The following is an 18,452-nucleotide window of genomic DNA, read 5'->3' as shown; positions in this document are numbered from 1 at the left end:
TTTACTTCTACAATGATTACAGATATTGAAATAAAATAGCACAAACACAGATAGCCATTTACTAAATGAACAATACAGTCTTGCAATGAAACCAGACATAGCATGAGCAGTAGACTTCTCTGCCCTTGAAACTTGCATTCATTGAAACGGCATGAAAACCAACATTCATTGAAAATGTATCTGGCCAGTGGAGGATTAAGTTTACCTTTGGGCTGTTTTCAAACCAAAGTCTCGTTGCACACATGAAATTGCCTGAAATTCATATTCCCTTGAAAATGCACCAAAACTCTTAATTCCCTGAAAATGCATTGAAACTCAAACTTACATTTCTGTCAGCAGTCTGGTAGTTAGTGTACAACAGTGGTTCCCAAACCTTTATGGACCGAGATCCAGTTTTGAAAATGGTAATTTTTCATGATCCACTACTCACGTCGACATGTGTGCATGTGAAGCACGCATGGTCCTCCTTAAAGGAGAAGATGCTGTCACCATGGAATGTGTTTTTGGATTTAAAGGGGCCATGTAAATTATTCTCATACTTTAATTATTAGGAGAGCTAGATCATGGTCAAATGGGCACTAGGCAAGGTAATAGATTGGGGCCCCATAGGAGCAACACTTCCTGCAGCAGCCCCCTCCCCAGCCAAACCAGTGTTCCATTACGTGGCTATTTCTCCCCAGTTACCATGAACACTATTCAAACCTATCAGTGTGTATACTGTTTTATTTATTCCTCACTGATTACAGATATTGAAATAAAATGCACAAACACTGATATCCATTTGCTAAACAAACAATACTGTCTCGCAATGAAAACAGAATTAGCATGAGCAGTAAACTTCTCTGCCATTGAAACTCACATTCGTTGAAACAGCATTAAAACCCACATTCAAATAAAATGCATCTGGCCAGTGGAGAATTAAGTTTACCTTTGGGCTGTTTTCAAATCATAGGCCCCTTGAACACATTTTATGGCCATGCATACACGTATGTGTTCTTCGATTCACCTTCCTGATTGTATTAAATTATATTCCTTGTATAATACAGCACACTTGTTAGAGTGGGTTTTAAATTTGTAGTTTTGAACATTTTTTCCAGTAAGCAATGAAACAAAATGTATGACCCACTAATGACAAAACTGACCATTTCAGAATATTTTAGTCATAAAAGGCCACTCAAACTTTTGTCATTACAATCCACCAGTGTCAGTCAATAAGCACAATCTTTGCAGAAGTAAAATTCATCCAAATAATTCTACATTAAAGAGATTTGTAAATATTGAAGAGGCTGTTACTGGCAAACAACTTTACATTTCAGAGTTTAATCAACAAATTCAGTGCTTGCAGCCCTTGAAGAATTAATTGCCTACATTACATTAAAGAAAAATGTGGTAAGCTAGTAATATTGCAATAGGGAATGACTGAGAAACCGACAAAAAGATCATAGTTACTAGGATTCTTATATAAAAGAGGGTACACTCAGGAATGCAGAACCCCCACACCCCCTTAAAATGCATCAAATATCGTGAACTAGGGCATTACATACCATGCATCCATACCTCTCAACCTCTTAGCACAAGAAATCTGAACAAAGCCTAAAATAATGGGGGCAAAGGTCCCCAAACAGGGACAGATTATAAATATTGCTGTTACAGACTTACCCCCGGATTTACTATTCTTCTGTGCAGGACTAGTTTAGTCCTGCATGGAAGCGGCCATTTAGGATCAGGACAGCAGCATGCCAAGCATATTAATGAAGGCGCACTGTCTGAGCTCCTAATCGTACACGGAGCATGCAAGAGTGCAGGGGCATGTCTGAGAGCAGAGCTCTCACAATATACACACCTCTGCAATGAAGAACAGCAGACAAGTCCTAAAAGAATGAGCGAGACCACTCATAGGTGTACACATACCCCCAGCAACATCCCCCATGTGTACAAGAGCAATAGTTAAAACAAAAAATATAAAAATATTTTATTTTTTTATGAAAAAGATTAAATTTAACCGTAGGTGTGCGGGTTTGCCCATCGCCTAGCTACAGTTAATGTAGCTTAAATGGCAGAAGAGGATAAAAAGCAAAATATCTGCAAATGAAGCAGTACAGCAATAGTGTAGTGGGCAGAGCATTTGCCTTATGAGCAGTCATTCCCGGTTTGAGTCCCACTGCAGCACATTCCATTTTACATGTCAAATCACTTTATGACCAATATTTTTAGTTGCATAACCTACTAAACAACATATATTTGTGAACTGGAGTACTGCATTAAATGCAGATGTGAGGTGTCAGTGTCATAATGTTGCAAAGTTCACAGATAATCACACGTGTCCCATACAGTATATGTACACAGGAATCAGGGATACAAATGGAAGGTAAAATGTGTAATGAATGATAACTCCATACAGCTTCCAAATCCTCCACATTCCCAAGAACCATTAGACATTACTGTCTAAATTAGTGCAGTGGTAAGCGGGAGTAAGCACTAGTAAGCAAGTGTAAGCACATTTAAGCACTTGTAAGTGGGTTTAAGCCTGTTTGTGCGGGTGTAAGCATTGTGACACTGGTTAAGCAATATTGAAGCTAACTCTCTGTAAGCATATTTAACTGAAGCTTGGCATAGCTTACCCTCGTGCAAACCCATGCAAACTCTCCTATAAGAGCTTAAAAGTGCCTTAATCACTCTGCATGCAACAGCCACTGTTCCAGCCAGAAACAAAATAAGCAGCCTTGAACCCAGGACCCTGTACACTATAGTCGCAGTAGTTAACCACTAAGCCATCGCAGCAGTACAGAAGACTGAGGTATCAGCAAACAAATCCTCACTATAGGAAAATCAAAGTGAACATCTGAAAGGAATATATATACAATCTTATGTTGTATAACCTACTACATAACATAAATATGTGAATTGGAGTACTGCAGTAAGCCCAGATGTGAGGTGTAATTGTAATAAAGTGCTGAAATCCCCTAATAAACACAAGGACCCCATACAGTGTACGTACACATGAATCATGGATACCATACACATATATAACATGTAATGAATAAGAAATCAATACCAAAAAGAAAATATAATGCAAATTAGATATTAAGCAACACTAAGCATTGCACAGCCCAGCTTAGTAGGTGTAAGCAATGTGTAGACCAGCTAACTCAGTTTGCCCATTGGTATACCCCTTTAAGCAATGCTAACCTTAGGTAAGCAGGTTTGCCCATAGCTTAGCATTTTCAAAACTGTCCAATCATGACAAAGTGCAGGAAATTGGCCCTATTTAAACCTAACAGGTAGGAATACATTACATAACTAGTTGTAGCTTCCCCTTGCAGGCAGTATGTCTGGAATGGGAGTGGGTGTGTGCTGTCAGGCGCAGTGCTGGGGCATCCAATAGTCCAGAGTCATGGCAGGACTCCTTGTCAAAGACCATGAACAAAGACTGCTGCAGGGCCAGTACCAGGGTTCCCAATATAAAGTGGAAGCCTGGGACCATCTTGCCCGTGACCTCACCACTGCCACTGGCATACCCCAAACTGGTGAGCAGGTCAGGCATCACTATGCCGATCTGAAGGGGCAAAAGGGGGATCTCTTGGATCAGTGGATCCAAGAGGCTAGGACAACAGGGGAGGTCCTAGCTGTGTGTAAGTATCACTCCACTACCTGTTTAATAATTGCCAGTTCATGTATATTATGGATAGGTATGGCTAAATATTCCTCTTATGTCCTTTACAGCAGCAAGTGAGCGGGCTGTAAACCAGGAGGCCCATGGATGTTGCTTGGAGAGGTTGTGACATGAGGCAGGTTAGTAATACACTTGCATGTACTGTCATAAGAAATACATCTAAAAGTATTAGTAAGTTAATTGCCTGCATAAAACCTGTATTGTTTAAGGCAAGTATTGCATACACCAGAAAATATAGCAGGAAGAGTCTCATATAGGTTGTATGTAAATAAAAGCATAATAGCCTGACAATAATGGTCTAACTGCTGGACTGCATGTGTTTAGTCTGGTATCATATGGTAATGTAGATTTGCAATCATTTAATAGTACTGTTGTATTAAGCACTGCTACCCACACTGTGCAACATAAATAAAATGTGTAGGAATGTCTGCATATGACTGGTGTAATCCCCAGAGGTCATTTAGTACAACTAAGAGAGACATAGACAGAAAACAATGAAAAGACAGACAAGAAAATCCAAATAGCACAGCAACTGGGATGTGAACTGTTGTATTTTTAGCACACGCAGCCATGGTTCGAATTCTGGGAGGGTAGTAGCCTGCATACAGACTCATACCCCAAAACTGTATAGATATGTCCAGAATGTCCAGTAAATTGGCCCATATCTGCTGCCTGTCACTCTGTCCCCCTGAGAAATCAGTGGGATGATCCCAGACATGTATGCAGCAAACAAGTAATACAACTGATTGTCACACATCTATAAGAACAAACCTGTCGCTCTAGCATCTCCCCAAACTGTTATGAGAGTAATAAGCCAAGTATGTCCCATCTACACCCCCATGTTGTCAAGTTGTGACCACAGTGCATACAGTAACAGAGTGAGATGTATGTGTATAATACTAATGTGGATTCTGGTAATTTGTGTGCAACATTCAGGTAGTGCTAACAAACATTGCTCCCACAGGTCCATCAGATATGAACACTGTGCTTAGAAATAAAAGATTGATACCCTGTGCTGGTACTGCTTACTCTGGTATTGTATGGCATTGTGAGTGTTGCAGTTGCTCTGAATAATAAGGTATCACTCATCACTGTCACCCACACTGTGCTACATAATATAACTGTCTAGGAAATCCTGTATAAGAGTGTTGTAAGTCACTAAAGGTCGAAGAGGGCAATAGCCTACATATGTCCCGGTTCACCTGCATGTGGTCAAGACATAGCCAGGGTCTGTGCAAAAAGAGATGGACAGGTATGTGCATAACATCAACTTGGAATCTGGGAGTGTGTGTAGAAACAGTTAGCTAGTGTTAACAAACAATTCCTCCACAGGTATACCAGGTAAGAGGTGTATACTGCAGGTAAAACCAGTTCATGTATATAATTGTCAACAGCCATGCCACTGTCCAAACTAAGGCAATAGGGTAGTGTACTAATACTTGTAAGGTACAGATAGCACTGACTAGGAAAGTAATACAAACTACAGGAATATACTAGTTGTTAATTGACACCCCCCCCACCATATCTGCAATAATAAACTAAATACCCAACTCAGTTTGGTATATGATGACTTAACTGTAATGTTAGGACATATGTCCTATTGTTTGATAATTATTTAAATCTGTTTCTATGCATGTGCTATGCTGAAATTCCCCAACATTGGTGGCATGGTGCCATCAATGTACCTGCATGCTATTGTAATTACCACTGTGGTCCCATATATGCATGTGTTCTGTTTGCTATGCAGCTGTTCCATATCTGGTGTCTGGGTTAATGGGAATATCTATGCATGCTGTTATACCTAATCCTGGAATGTGTTGACTATTACTAACCCACATATGTTGATAAAACATAAACACCATAGCACGTATGGGAATGCGGGTCCCAGCGGACCCACCAGTCCCAACTCAGCTGGCCGTGGTGCCGGGCACCAGCACATCTGGGGCCCAACCCAGGACCTCCTCATCCATTGGTCCTGCACCATCTTTGGGTGGAACTGCCTCAGGGGATGGGGCTCACCCCCCCCAGGAGCGGGAGTGGACAAGAACCTGTCACCTGTCGCCAGGTCGGGGTCGTGGTTCATAGCAAGCTGAAACAGCAGTTTGGAGATCTGCTATGCCAGCTCGAGGGCCGCGTGTCATGACTAGAGGGTCGGACTGGTTCTCCGACTCAGTCCCCTGCACAGCCACCTTCAGGGCTGTGAAGGTGCAGTGGTGACTGTTCATGGGTGGAGACCACAGTCCCACTGTTTCCACTAGGGGGCTCATGGGCTTCATATTTCCCAACACCCCTCCCCATCAAGGTGTTTACCCCCCACGTGTCATATACCGCACCTGTATGCATCCTGTTTGTTTTGTCTGTTAACCTACCCAACCTACCTCAACAAATATAACTACTATCCCTTCCCAACATCCCACTCTCACCTGAAAAAAAAAAAAGAGCAATCTGTTCCCAAAAAAATCTCGCCCCATACATAGCTGCCTATTTCACACATGTGTCCACTGGGCACATATAATCTGGTCTAATTGGCATCACAACATATTATCGTTGTCCTAACCCATCTCTCAGGGGTTTTAGTTTCCAAATCTACCTCCAAATTCAGTGCATATGCACAGCTGTTGCTGTAGAAGAAATGGGCAGCTATGGACCTTCCCAACACCCTTCCTACACATCCCTAGCTATTTTCCCTACTGCCTTTCCCTCTTTGTGCCCTTTTTTCACCACTTTCCTATCAACCCTTTTTTCTTTTCCTTTAAAGAAATTAGCACAGGGGTAAGCATGAGTAAGCACTTTTAAGCAGCTGTAAGCGGGTTTAAGCCTGTTTGCATGGGGGCAAGCAATGCCTGCACAGGTTAAGCAATTTAGAAGCTAACTGAATATAAGAAACTGCAACCAGAAGTTAGCAGTGCTTACCTCTGCGCAAACCCACTTACAACTGCTTAAAAGTGTCTTAATCACTCTGTATCCAATGGCCCTTGTTCTACCCAGCAACAAACTAAACAGCCTCTGCAAGACTTGAACCGATGACCCTGCACACCATAGCCAAAGTGATTGATCACTAAGGCATGTAAGATATACATAACCCTGATGTTTTCACAAACACATCATCCAGCAAAGTTATTCAACAGTACAGAAAATGTATTTAAACATGTAGATGTATGTGTGTGTGTGTATATATATATATATATATATATATATATATATATATATATATATATATATATATATTTATATCTAAATAGATATATACATATCTATATATGTAGACACACACACACACACACACATATATATATATATACATATATATATATATATATATATATATATATATATATGTATACATATATATATATATATATATATATATATATATATATATATATATATATATATATATATATATATATATATATATATATATATATATATATATATATATATATATACATATATGTATATATATATATATATATATATATATATATATATATATAGCCATATATATATATATATATATATATATATATATGCATAAATATATATCTATATATGTATATGCAGACATATATCTATAGATATAAACGAGAACATAAAAACATATATGACCACATGCACCATTAATGGGGGTGAGGGTGCCCAAGCAACATACGTCTTGTATCTATAGATATTCCCCCCATAGCCAAACATGTCTGCCTTGCAACACAATGCCAACTGTTGCAATTCCCATAACCAGGACCTGACACAACATGTGCAGAAGATGTTAACAGTACTCCATCCCACCTGTATGATGTCAGGCTGGTAACATATCATGCAGTACAGTCTGGCTACATTAGGGAATGTACAATGTGGAAGCAATCAACATTCCTAAGATACATATACATAGACATATATATGCAGATACATATTATATATATATGGGATCCATCAATATGTTCGAAGTTCCACTACTTCGAACCCCACTTCACCGAGTCCACTTGTTCGAAGTAGTGAAACTTTGAACATTGACTTCGGCAGTCACACTACAGTGCTGAATGGGAATATTCCCTTTTCTGCACTGTAGTGCAATCCCGGAGTTGGCATATTTAAGTAGGGGGTGTGGGGGGCACAGCCCCCCACATGGGGGGTACAGGGTGGCTTGCACCCCCTGCAAAAACATGCTTTAGTGGGGGGTTTTTTGGGTAGTTTGGGGAAACTAGACTTCAATGAAAGTGCACTTTCATTTAAGTGGACTTTCGCTGAAGTGTAGGGTCTACTGCTTTATTTTGAAGAAGTGTATTTTCAATGTAAAGCAGTAGACCCATATAGATATATATGTAACTACACATACACACACAGAGATATGTATAGGAAGAAGATGCATATGTAGAGGGTGCACACAATACGGAACAGCCACTATGCCTACAGTTGCCACCTTACCAAATGGACATTGTATGAGCCACCCATACAAATGACAATTGTTGTTTGCAACATATACCCACAGAGAGGACAAAGGATATAACATCGCACACAGGTTTGCATTCATGGTAAAGCTTTATTTGTGTACTATTACAGTTGCATATGCCATGTCATATAGCTGTTTAGACTCTGAAATACATATAAACAGACTAATGCAACTGTGAAACAGATAAATTAATACAGTATTCTGGAAAGGTTTACATATATTGCTGTCCAGGCCAAGGCCTTCAAGTAGTACAACAGTAAAGACAGACTGGGTCACAGGGTAACAATCAATCAACAGCAAGTAATGCAGATATATAATCCAGCAGCCTCTATCTACACTCTGTACACAATCCCTAGGGGTAAAGAGTTCAGTTGACACAGTGGGATGTATCTATTACATGATAAGGTATAACTGACACCATCACAATCACACTGACAAACAGAACCATCTGTATGGCAGGAAGCAGTAGGCCTGAATTTACCCAAGGTGAATTGTATGGCAATGTACTTCAAGATACCTTAAGGCAGCTTACCCCTGATACCCCCACATGTTGTAACAGCCTAGGTTAGTTATCATGCATCGACCCCTCCATAGACTGACATACAGGGCCATATACTACTGTTACATACACTGGCCTCTGGACTGCATAAGGGCACACATGTATTGTGTAGATGAAGCCCGTACACATATGGACCCAACCCCATAAGATGTGTGGGGGCCACAACAGCAGTGGAATGATGGCAGGAATGGCAGCATGACATACTCACAGCCCACTACATAACAACCCCTAACAGCATGCCATATGGACAAAGCCTGGTATGTAGGTGGAGGACAGAGGCTGAAACACAGGCCCATATGTGAAATAGTGTTGTCATACACTAACCAAGTTGCTGGTGTTACAGGATAGTCTGCAACATACCTTTAGTCAGGAATATGAAGTTAGAAACACAAATGGATGTAGCCATGTACTGATAGCACTCAACACACACACACTGCCAGTGATATATCTGACACAAGACCTGTGTTGTGGAGAGACAAAACATAACAGGCACACCTCTGCCATCAAGTGGATAGGCCCACAGTTGAGAGCTATGCAGACAGACTGCATTCCATGTTAAACCAGTATGTACACACAAACCCTGTAACACTGGTGCTATACAATGCATACAACAACACTACTCACACTCTGTCTGTAGTTATGGAACCTCATACACATATGTAGCTGGCCTGAGTGTGCAAGTTTCCTTGTAAGAGGTATTGCTACCTGCTGTCTGTAGCACTGCTGCCCATACACAGGAAGTATGTCCACAATACAGGAAAGGTAAACGGACCACGCTCACGTGACAGTGGTAATTGGAAGTACTACACAGCATGCTGCATGCAGGTAGCAAGTGGAGGACACTGATTGGTGCAGAGGCCATCACCTGATCATGTGCACCACCTACAAAAGCCATGCTGCAATCTATTCAAAGCAGCTCAATCAATTTACTGGAGAGAGAAAGAGATAGAGAGAGAGTGAAAGTGAAAGAAAGTGACATTGAAAGGGAAAAAAACAAAAAACAAACTAAGAAAGAAAGCAGGCTAAAGGCCAATCCAAAGGAGAACAAAACAAATTCCTTACAAGGTCACTATCCAGAACAAACCTCATTCCCATAACAGGTATGTGATGTATGCATGTAATTGGCTGTAGTATTTGGTCCATAATAATGGGATAGATGATGTTGAATGATTTATATGTGCCATCAGATGTTGTTGTTGTAATGATGTTCAGCTGAACAACTGCTAAGGACAATAGAGTCTGTCCCTGTGGGTAGTGGGTCATACCCGTCAACTGTACAGAGCAGCACTGACTGATAAGATGTAAGCCATCATAGTGTGTGTTGTGTAATAAAAAGCATGTATACTACTGTGGCCAATAGCTCCTGGTGGTAGTAATTCCATAATGATAGACACGTGGGTTCCACAGCCCACCACTTGCAGGACACTCAGGTTAACCTGTATTGTTGCATGCTGAAATGCCATAGGTGTGTAATAAGGTTACCTGCAATCTGGCCCTACATATACCCCCCTAATATTAGGCTGTGTCCATATGTGGCACCTGTCTGTGTTGTAGCAAGGCAGGACACTGCAGCTGTACAGAAAGGAGTTTTGAGATTGTGGGCCTGATGTCAGAATGTACCCCATATATAGGTATGTATGTGTGTGTGTGTGTGTGTGTATATATATATATATATATATATATATATATATATATATATATATATATATATATACACACACACATATATACATATATATATATATATATATATATATATATATATATATATATATATATATATATATATATATATATATATATATATATATATATATATATATATATATATATATATATATATAAATATATATATATATATATATATATATATATATATATATATATATATCCATATATGTATATATATATATATATATATATATATATATATGTATGCCCATATGTGGACGTATATATAAACACATATATACATCATATATATCAACACATATATAGATATATATCCATATGCATATGTCTACATATATACAAACATGCACACATATATGTATGTAAATACATGCCCCCTATATTACCAACACAGTGCTGCATGCTATGAGCGAGGGAACAGCACGCATAGCAATACACACAGATATATACAGCTGACAGTGTGTGCAACATGGATGGGTATGTCACATGTGAACCTCTTGTTGGGACCACATCCCTCTTGTCTGTGAAGTAGGGAATGGGAATATGGGGAAGTATGGTAGGTATAGTTGTGGAGGAGTTCCGGGTTGGTAGATATACAGGACAGCCTACAGGGGTGGTATATGACATATGTGATGGGTAAACACCCTGAATGGTGTGTGTGGTCTGCGATGTGGAAGCCCCATGGTCCCAATATGGACACAATGGGAACAAGCCTCCCTCCCACTGCTACTCACAACAGCAGTCCATGTTCTGAAGGTGCCTGGCCTGGAGACTGAGCAGGAGGAGCATGTGGACCCTGTGAATGTGTACTGGGTGCCTCAAGGTGGTGTCGCACATCCCACATGTGTCTGTGAAGCACGCTATGGAACAGACCCTGGACCTGACCTCAGGGGACACGAACAAGTCTGTGTGTGCCCCTGTGGGGGGACAACATCCCCTGATGTGGTTCCACCTGAAGGTAGTGCTGGAACAGGACATGAGGAGGCCCCAGGGTGGGTCCCACATGTGATGTGGCCTGGTAACATGGGCAGATTGGTTTGGAGAGGTGGTTCTTCTGGCAAATATGCCCTAAACATGCTATTGTGTCACTGTTATAGAACATATGTGGGTAGTAATAGTCTACACAATCCCGGAACATGTCCAACAGCATGCATAAATATCCCCAATAACACAGAATGTCAGATGTGCAGCAATCACATAGCAAGCATACCACAGGCATATATGAAACCATACTGGCCCTGACAATGGCATGCAGGTGAATAGTCCATAACAGGGCAGCAATGATAGTGTACCCACAGGGAACATGCCTACAAACACATAGCACAAAGTGTGATACAATACAATACCTGTCCCACAGGTAGGTAAGCTGTAGCCATACCTATTGAGTTGTGTGTACAGTTTGTTGTCACTGATATGGTGGGGGGGGTGACAGAGATGTGTATGAAGAACAGTGGTAACCTTGCTGTATGAGTTGCTAAGACCTGTTTCCATCTTTATGTCTTTCAGGCAAAATGTCAGATGGACGGCTCTCATCTTATTCAGCTGCTGAAAATGAAGTAGTACTAACCTACCTAATCCAGCGCTACACTGTCCTGTTTGGCCGGGCCACCCATGTGCAGCAGGAGTGGACCACTTTGTGGAATGACCTAGTCCACAGGGTCAATGATGCCGGACTGCACAGCCACAGTTGTGAGTAGATCTGGCATCATTGTTCTGACCTGCTTCGCAATGCCCATCAGCATGCTGCTGCAGTCTGGGGGGATCATCTTGCAATGGGGGGGTCATGCCATCCATCCCCCCTGACACATAAGGAGCTCCTCACCAGCCTTGTGGCACCTGCCCTACTGCACAGCCAACAACTGTCGGACACCATTGTAGAGGTGGGTGCTACCCACACACTGGCTGAGACCATGCAGTTAAGGCCACAGGGCACATCAGTAGACCACTGTTGCATATGCATCCGCATCTGTACAGGTAGATCATACATATCTGACATGTCATATATATATAGTTTGTTGCTGCATAGTAATAATAAATAGATGTGCATACATGGTAGTATTGTGGACATGTACTGTTGATGTACTGTAATGCTGCACCCACCCTGTAGCAATGCTACAGGTGTGGCCACTGACTTTGCATCTCTCACCCTCTTATGTAGGTGTTCTGATATACCACCAAGAAATCAGCCTGTAGCTGGTGAGTATGGATGCTTGCCAATACACCGGGCATTTAATGGCTATAGTATATTCCATGCACACATCTAACACACCTAAGCAGAATGCATGCTGTACATGTGCACGTATTGTTGCTGTTAAATACACGGCATTACAGTGATGGGCATGATGGGGTATTGGAAGGGTATGTCAGACACCTGCAAGATAACTAACATCCTGTCATTGCGGAATGTGTCCACAGGTATTAACATAATTGTGGGAGACATGGCCCACAGTAGGGTCATGTGTGAAACAACACCCGTATACAGTGCAACAACAGTGTATATACCAGTAGTACAATGGCAACTGTTACAGATTTACACTATGGCATAACATATTTACTGTGGTCCACATTATTAGCTGGGACTAGGCTGTAACACATGGTGTTCAGTGTATGGGACACGGCAAACCAACACACGTGTAGGCCTTACTTGCCAAGCATCTGCAAAAAGACTGAAGGTGGGGAGGGGGTGTCAGCATGACACACCAGTGCACTGCAGCAGGGATACTAAGGATGCTAACAATGGCTGTGTCTGCACACAGTCAGGTTCAGGAACTGTGCCAGACATAACCCTACCCCCACAGCAATAGTGACGGCAGTGTGTGAACACCAAGGGATGTGCACATGAGTAAACCTTGCAAACATGCATATTTGGGGGACATGTGTACAGCAGACCAAACATACACTGGCATATGCAGATGGCCCATGCTATTATACCCCTGCCACGAGTAGTGACTGCTGTAGTATACATAACAATAGGTGTAACAAACCGTCATGATAAGGGTGTCCACACATATGCACACACGGACTGTATGTATCACGGTCAACATCCGTACACCTAAAACATACCATAGACACTGCATGTGAATATACAGGACATATGTCACATATTGGGCTCATGTACTGTTAATATATGTGGTGATGTGGTCCCATGGCAGATCAAGGAAGGGTGCGTCATATCAGCAAGGGTGTGAACACTCCCCATAACCATGGTATGGTCTGACAGTTGTCAGTGTAATAGTATTGGATTGGTTATAAATGGTCCATTGATGTTGAGATCTGTAAACCACACATCAGGCAGTCACAAATGACATCTGTCCACATATCATCCCAGGTATATGTTTCTGAATAACATAGGGGCTGTGAGCATTAGAGCTGACATAACTGACGCAATACTACACATTCAGTAATGGGTTGTAGACCTGTGAGGTTTGGTTCACAGTACATGGCAGGGTGCAGAACAGGTGCACAGCAATACTGTGTACATGGGTACAGTGGTATCCAGGGGAAGGGGCATCACCTACTAACACAGCACATGCATCACACACATGTATACTGTTGCTAACATGGATTGACTATAACTGCACTGCATGCTGTCGTATACCATATGTTATGCATGTTGACAGATGGGTAATAGGAGGACTGTGTATACTATCTTTGTGCACCCTCACCTGTGTGTGTGTGTGTGTGTGTGTGTGTGTGTGTGTGTGTGTGTGTGTGTGTGTGTGTGTGTGTGCGCGCGCATCAGTGGGTGGTTATTTTGTCTGTAGGGTCACTCTGGTGAAGTGGAGGGAGGGTGATGTATGTAGAATGCATGTGTGCATGTGTGTGTGTGTGTTTGTGTGGGTGTCCATGTATGCACATGTGCGATTGTGGGGTTGTTGATACAGCAGTACTTCCCTTTGGGATCATGCAGTAAATGGACATAGACTGACACATAACACACCAGGAATACTTGACATGTATGTAATCACAGGACAGCTGATAGTATAATAAGGTCTGTAGCATGGAACATGCATTGGTAGGGAAGGTAGACACCAGGTATACCCTTAATATCGCATTCAGCAGAGAGGTGAGCAACAACCCACATATGCAGCACTACAGATGCATTGGGGAATTACTAGACAACACCAGGGAGTGTATCCATATATTACAGTTGTCACATGATAGGTTGACTGAGCAGCATATCTGGCATGTACTGAGCAATACTTACACATGACACTCCAGTGCGTGAAAATATGGAGTGAACATAGTAGCCCCTCACATATAGGGGCCATGCTCACGATGTCCGGACATACACAGGGTGAACACTGAATGACAGCAGTGAGGCCATGTAAAATCACTCCACTCAGGTCAGGGAGGTAATGGAGAAACAGGTCCTGTGTTATGAACACTTGTCTAAGCATTTAGAGGAATGATATGTTAATGAGTGGTATTAATGAGTGTATGTTACAAAGTGTGATGCAGGATGGAGAACACATGGGAATAAACATGGGACTGTCTGTAAAGTCCTGGACAGGTAGGTATTAAGATAGTGTGTGTGTGTGTGTGTGTGTGTGTGTGTGTGTGTGTGTGTGTGTGTGTGTGTGTGTGTGTGTGTGTGTGTACTGTTATGCAATGCTGTACAGGTCTTAAAGTGCATTTCTTGTTTTCCCCCACATGTGGCGAGGTGGGTCAGGGTCCCTCCTGCATGCAATCTGATGTTGGTGTCCATGCAGACACTGAAGATGGTGATAGTACTATTGAGACACAGGTAGGGTTGTCAGGGGCCAAAATAGCACCATCATTTGACATGCCCCTTTTAGCACCCCGACCCAGCACACAGTTTCAGTGCCTATACATACCCTATCACCAATGGCCATAGCGGAGGGACAGCTGGCGGTTGGTGGCAGTGCACAGGAAAGTGTGGTAACCATGCCTATTTTGTCTGGTCACAGCAGGCATAGCCAGATGTCCGGCAGGGCACCACATAGGCAGATGTCCATGGGGCTCGTGGTAAAGCCGCTGGTCACCATGCCCCTGGCAGACATGCCACAACTGATACCAGCAGGTGTATGCTTCAGGCTGTCATGGCAGTGCAGGCACGTATGGAGCATTACACCAGGCAGGGCCTGAGGCTGCAAAGGTCTGCCATCACATCTGCAAGTGACAACTTCCATGAACTGTCTTTTGCCATCCGTGCTTACACCGAGTTCATGGATAGACAGTCTGGTGAGATGATGGCCCTCATCGACTGTGGTTTGTCTGTGCTTGAACATGTAGTGGGAGTGTGGTGACAGCTGCATGGAAGTAGGCCAGCAACACCAACAGCTGGCAGTCAACATGGATGTGCTAGGACACCAAGGGGCTCCCTTAGTGGCAGTACCAGCCCTGGCAATGTGGGAGGGTCGCTATCCACACCACAACACAGCAGGCCACAAGCACATGGTCCTGGCCAGTCCCAGGAGGGACCTAGTTCCAGCGGACATCTGTCATCATCAGGGGAGAGTAGCACATCGAGGCCTGTACCTGAACGTGCCCATGGAACCCCTGGCAGGTGCAGTCCACATGTCCATGGCCAGAGGCAGTGAACTGCACACCCTGACAGGTATGGTCTGCAGCTGTCCATAAACACCTGTGTAGGGCAGCCACATGGCAGAACTGTGTGCATGCATACCCACACACTATACGAACACACCTAGGGCATCCCATACCTACACACACCACATTACCATGCCCAGTTCACCTCATTACACCCCTTACCCACACACATGATTTCAAATGTATGGCCAACCCTCGGCCTCTGGCAAACCAACAACACACCCTGTGCATATGATGATACCTGTGCCACATCCCTGTCATCCATAACATCGATGCAGGGACAGGCTAATATGGTTCTGATGCACACAGTGACTGTACTACAGTGTACCAAAGTACTGCAGTGTAACATGTTGTCAGGAGTAAAGTTTAATGCATACATGTCAGGTAGTGTAGCCATCCAGCAATGATGCGTTATAGCTGTTAGTAACACTGATTGATTGTGGTCTCCATAATGTTATCCATTTGTGTTGTAGGTGTACATGTGTCAGCAGGAGGATGGTCTGCAGTCATATTCCACAAGTGGTATGGCATTGTGGTGACACCATGGCTGTGACATATTTGGGGTACAGTTGAACACATCTCACAGGTTTGTATAACAGTTATTGCCTATGCCACATGGACAGGTGACCCACTGGGATGTGTACAATCTGCAACCTGATGTGGACCCATCCACATACACGCACACTCTTACTTGGCAATACTGGGACTAGACCCCTACCTAGGTATGTAGTGCTTCTGAAGTGTGTGGCTTTCATGAGGTGTGTTCCAGGTTACATGTTACATGCAGAATATCCCAAGACATGTACAGTATGCTAATGGGGGATGTAAGTGTTGTATATGGACAATACATAGTGCGACATACCATCATATACACATTAACAGACTCATAACAGGTAGACGCATGTCTGAGAGACCTGGGCCTATCGCTGCTAACTAACATGACCGTGTGTCCAATGTGTTACAGATAGGCTGCACACAGCACATGCATAACTGGGCTGGATTGTGGTATAATTTACCTGTATGGTTGATGTTGACAGTGGTCACCATAAAGTGGTACATGGGACATATACCGGGTGTACCTTGGTGCAATGACAGTGTACACAGCACCCAAATCCCACAGTGGATATTGTACTCCCTGACACCCATGATGACAATCTGACATACCCATCATCACACATTGCCCATGACTACGATACAACCCATTGTATATCCCAACAGTGGTACTACAGGGATATGCATCTAATGCACATGCCACAGGAATAATAGGATGTTGCATTGTCATGCCTCACCTATGGGCAGTAACAACACTATCTGTACTACTGTGTGGCAATGGGTATTGTAATAGGAGTATGTGGCCTTGGAATTCTGTACCCTACAGATATACAGACATGCACACATACACACACTTGCCAGAACTCAATGGGTATCCCATGCTTATCAACCCATATGTACAACACTGTTGTGCTGGTACTGCAAGGGTTATGTAGCCAATAGGGAGAGGAGCGTAACAGGGTACATGTAATGTCCCACACAGCAACAGCCACAACTGACTATGGCAATGGGTGTTGCGGTTGCTGTGAAGGCCCTCATGGAATTCCCAAGTACAGGTGCACTAACACACAGACACTGCTATCCTCAGTAATTCACACGTACACATGTGTCAGTACTGCGGTGGATCACTGCAGGTGGTCATAGCTGTGTAACTAGCTATTGTCCATGAAGAGATGGGTTGTGTAGGGGTTGTGTGTACAGTGGTATCCTGCCACTTGCCATGTGGCAGCAGGCAATGTATCGACAGACATCACTGTGGTGACCCTCAGGGTGAGAGTGACATGCATCAGCCAATCCTCTGGGTGCCTCCTGCAGATGGCCACTGAGGTGATCAAGTTGACATGCATGCAACATGTAATACAACACATGGTTAGTGTCTGTGATAGAGACCTGTACCCAAGCATGTTCTGTTGACTGTGGTAGTATAGTGGAGGTACCCATGGCATGTGGTGCATACAGGTTGTTGTCTCCTATACGTGCCAGTTCTTACACAGCTGGGCAGACATGTCAGTGTCAATCAAGCATAGGCTGCTTGTACATATCCCAGCTGGATACCTGCTATCTGCACATTTGTACAGGCACTGACAGTCATCAGCTTGTCAAGTTGCTATGCAGTAGGATGAATGTGTTGACTGATAGACATTTGACAACAATATGTATGCCATAACTACATGCTGGAAGCCCTCACTAACATGTGCTGTACAGGGTTGGGAGGGTGGCCTAATGGTTAAGGTATTTGCCTTACAAACACAAGGTGCAGCATTTGAGTCTCACAAGGGATAATTGGCTAGGCTTACAATAACTCGCAAGGGCAGTTAACCTAGTACTAACCTATGAACATATGAACCTGTGAAGATGGTAGTCTACAGTTACATTCCACATGTCAGATCATTATCCAGGAGGGGATATATACTGTGACAAAACTCACACACCAGGGGCACATCAGGGAGGCCTCAGAG

This window comes from Protopterus annectens, chromosome 4.part1 (assembly GCF_019279795.1).
Source record: "Protopterus annectens isolate FY-2018-M chromosome 4.part1, PAN1.0, whole genome shotgun sequence".
Classification (NCBI taxonomy): domain Eukaryota; kingdom Metazoa; phylum Chordata; order Ceratodontiformes; family Protopteridae; genus Protopterus; species Protopterus annectens.
Note: the sequence above shows the minus strand (reverse complement) of the source record.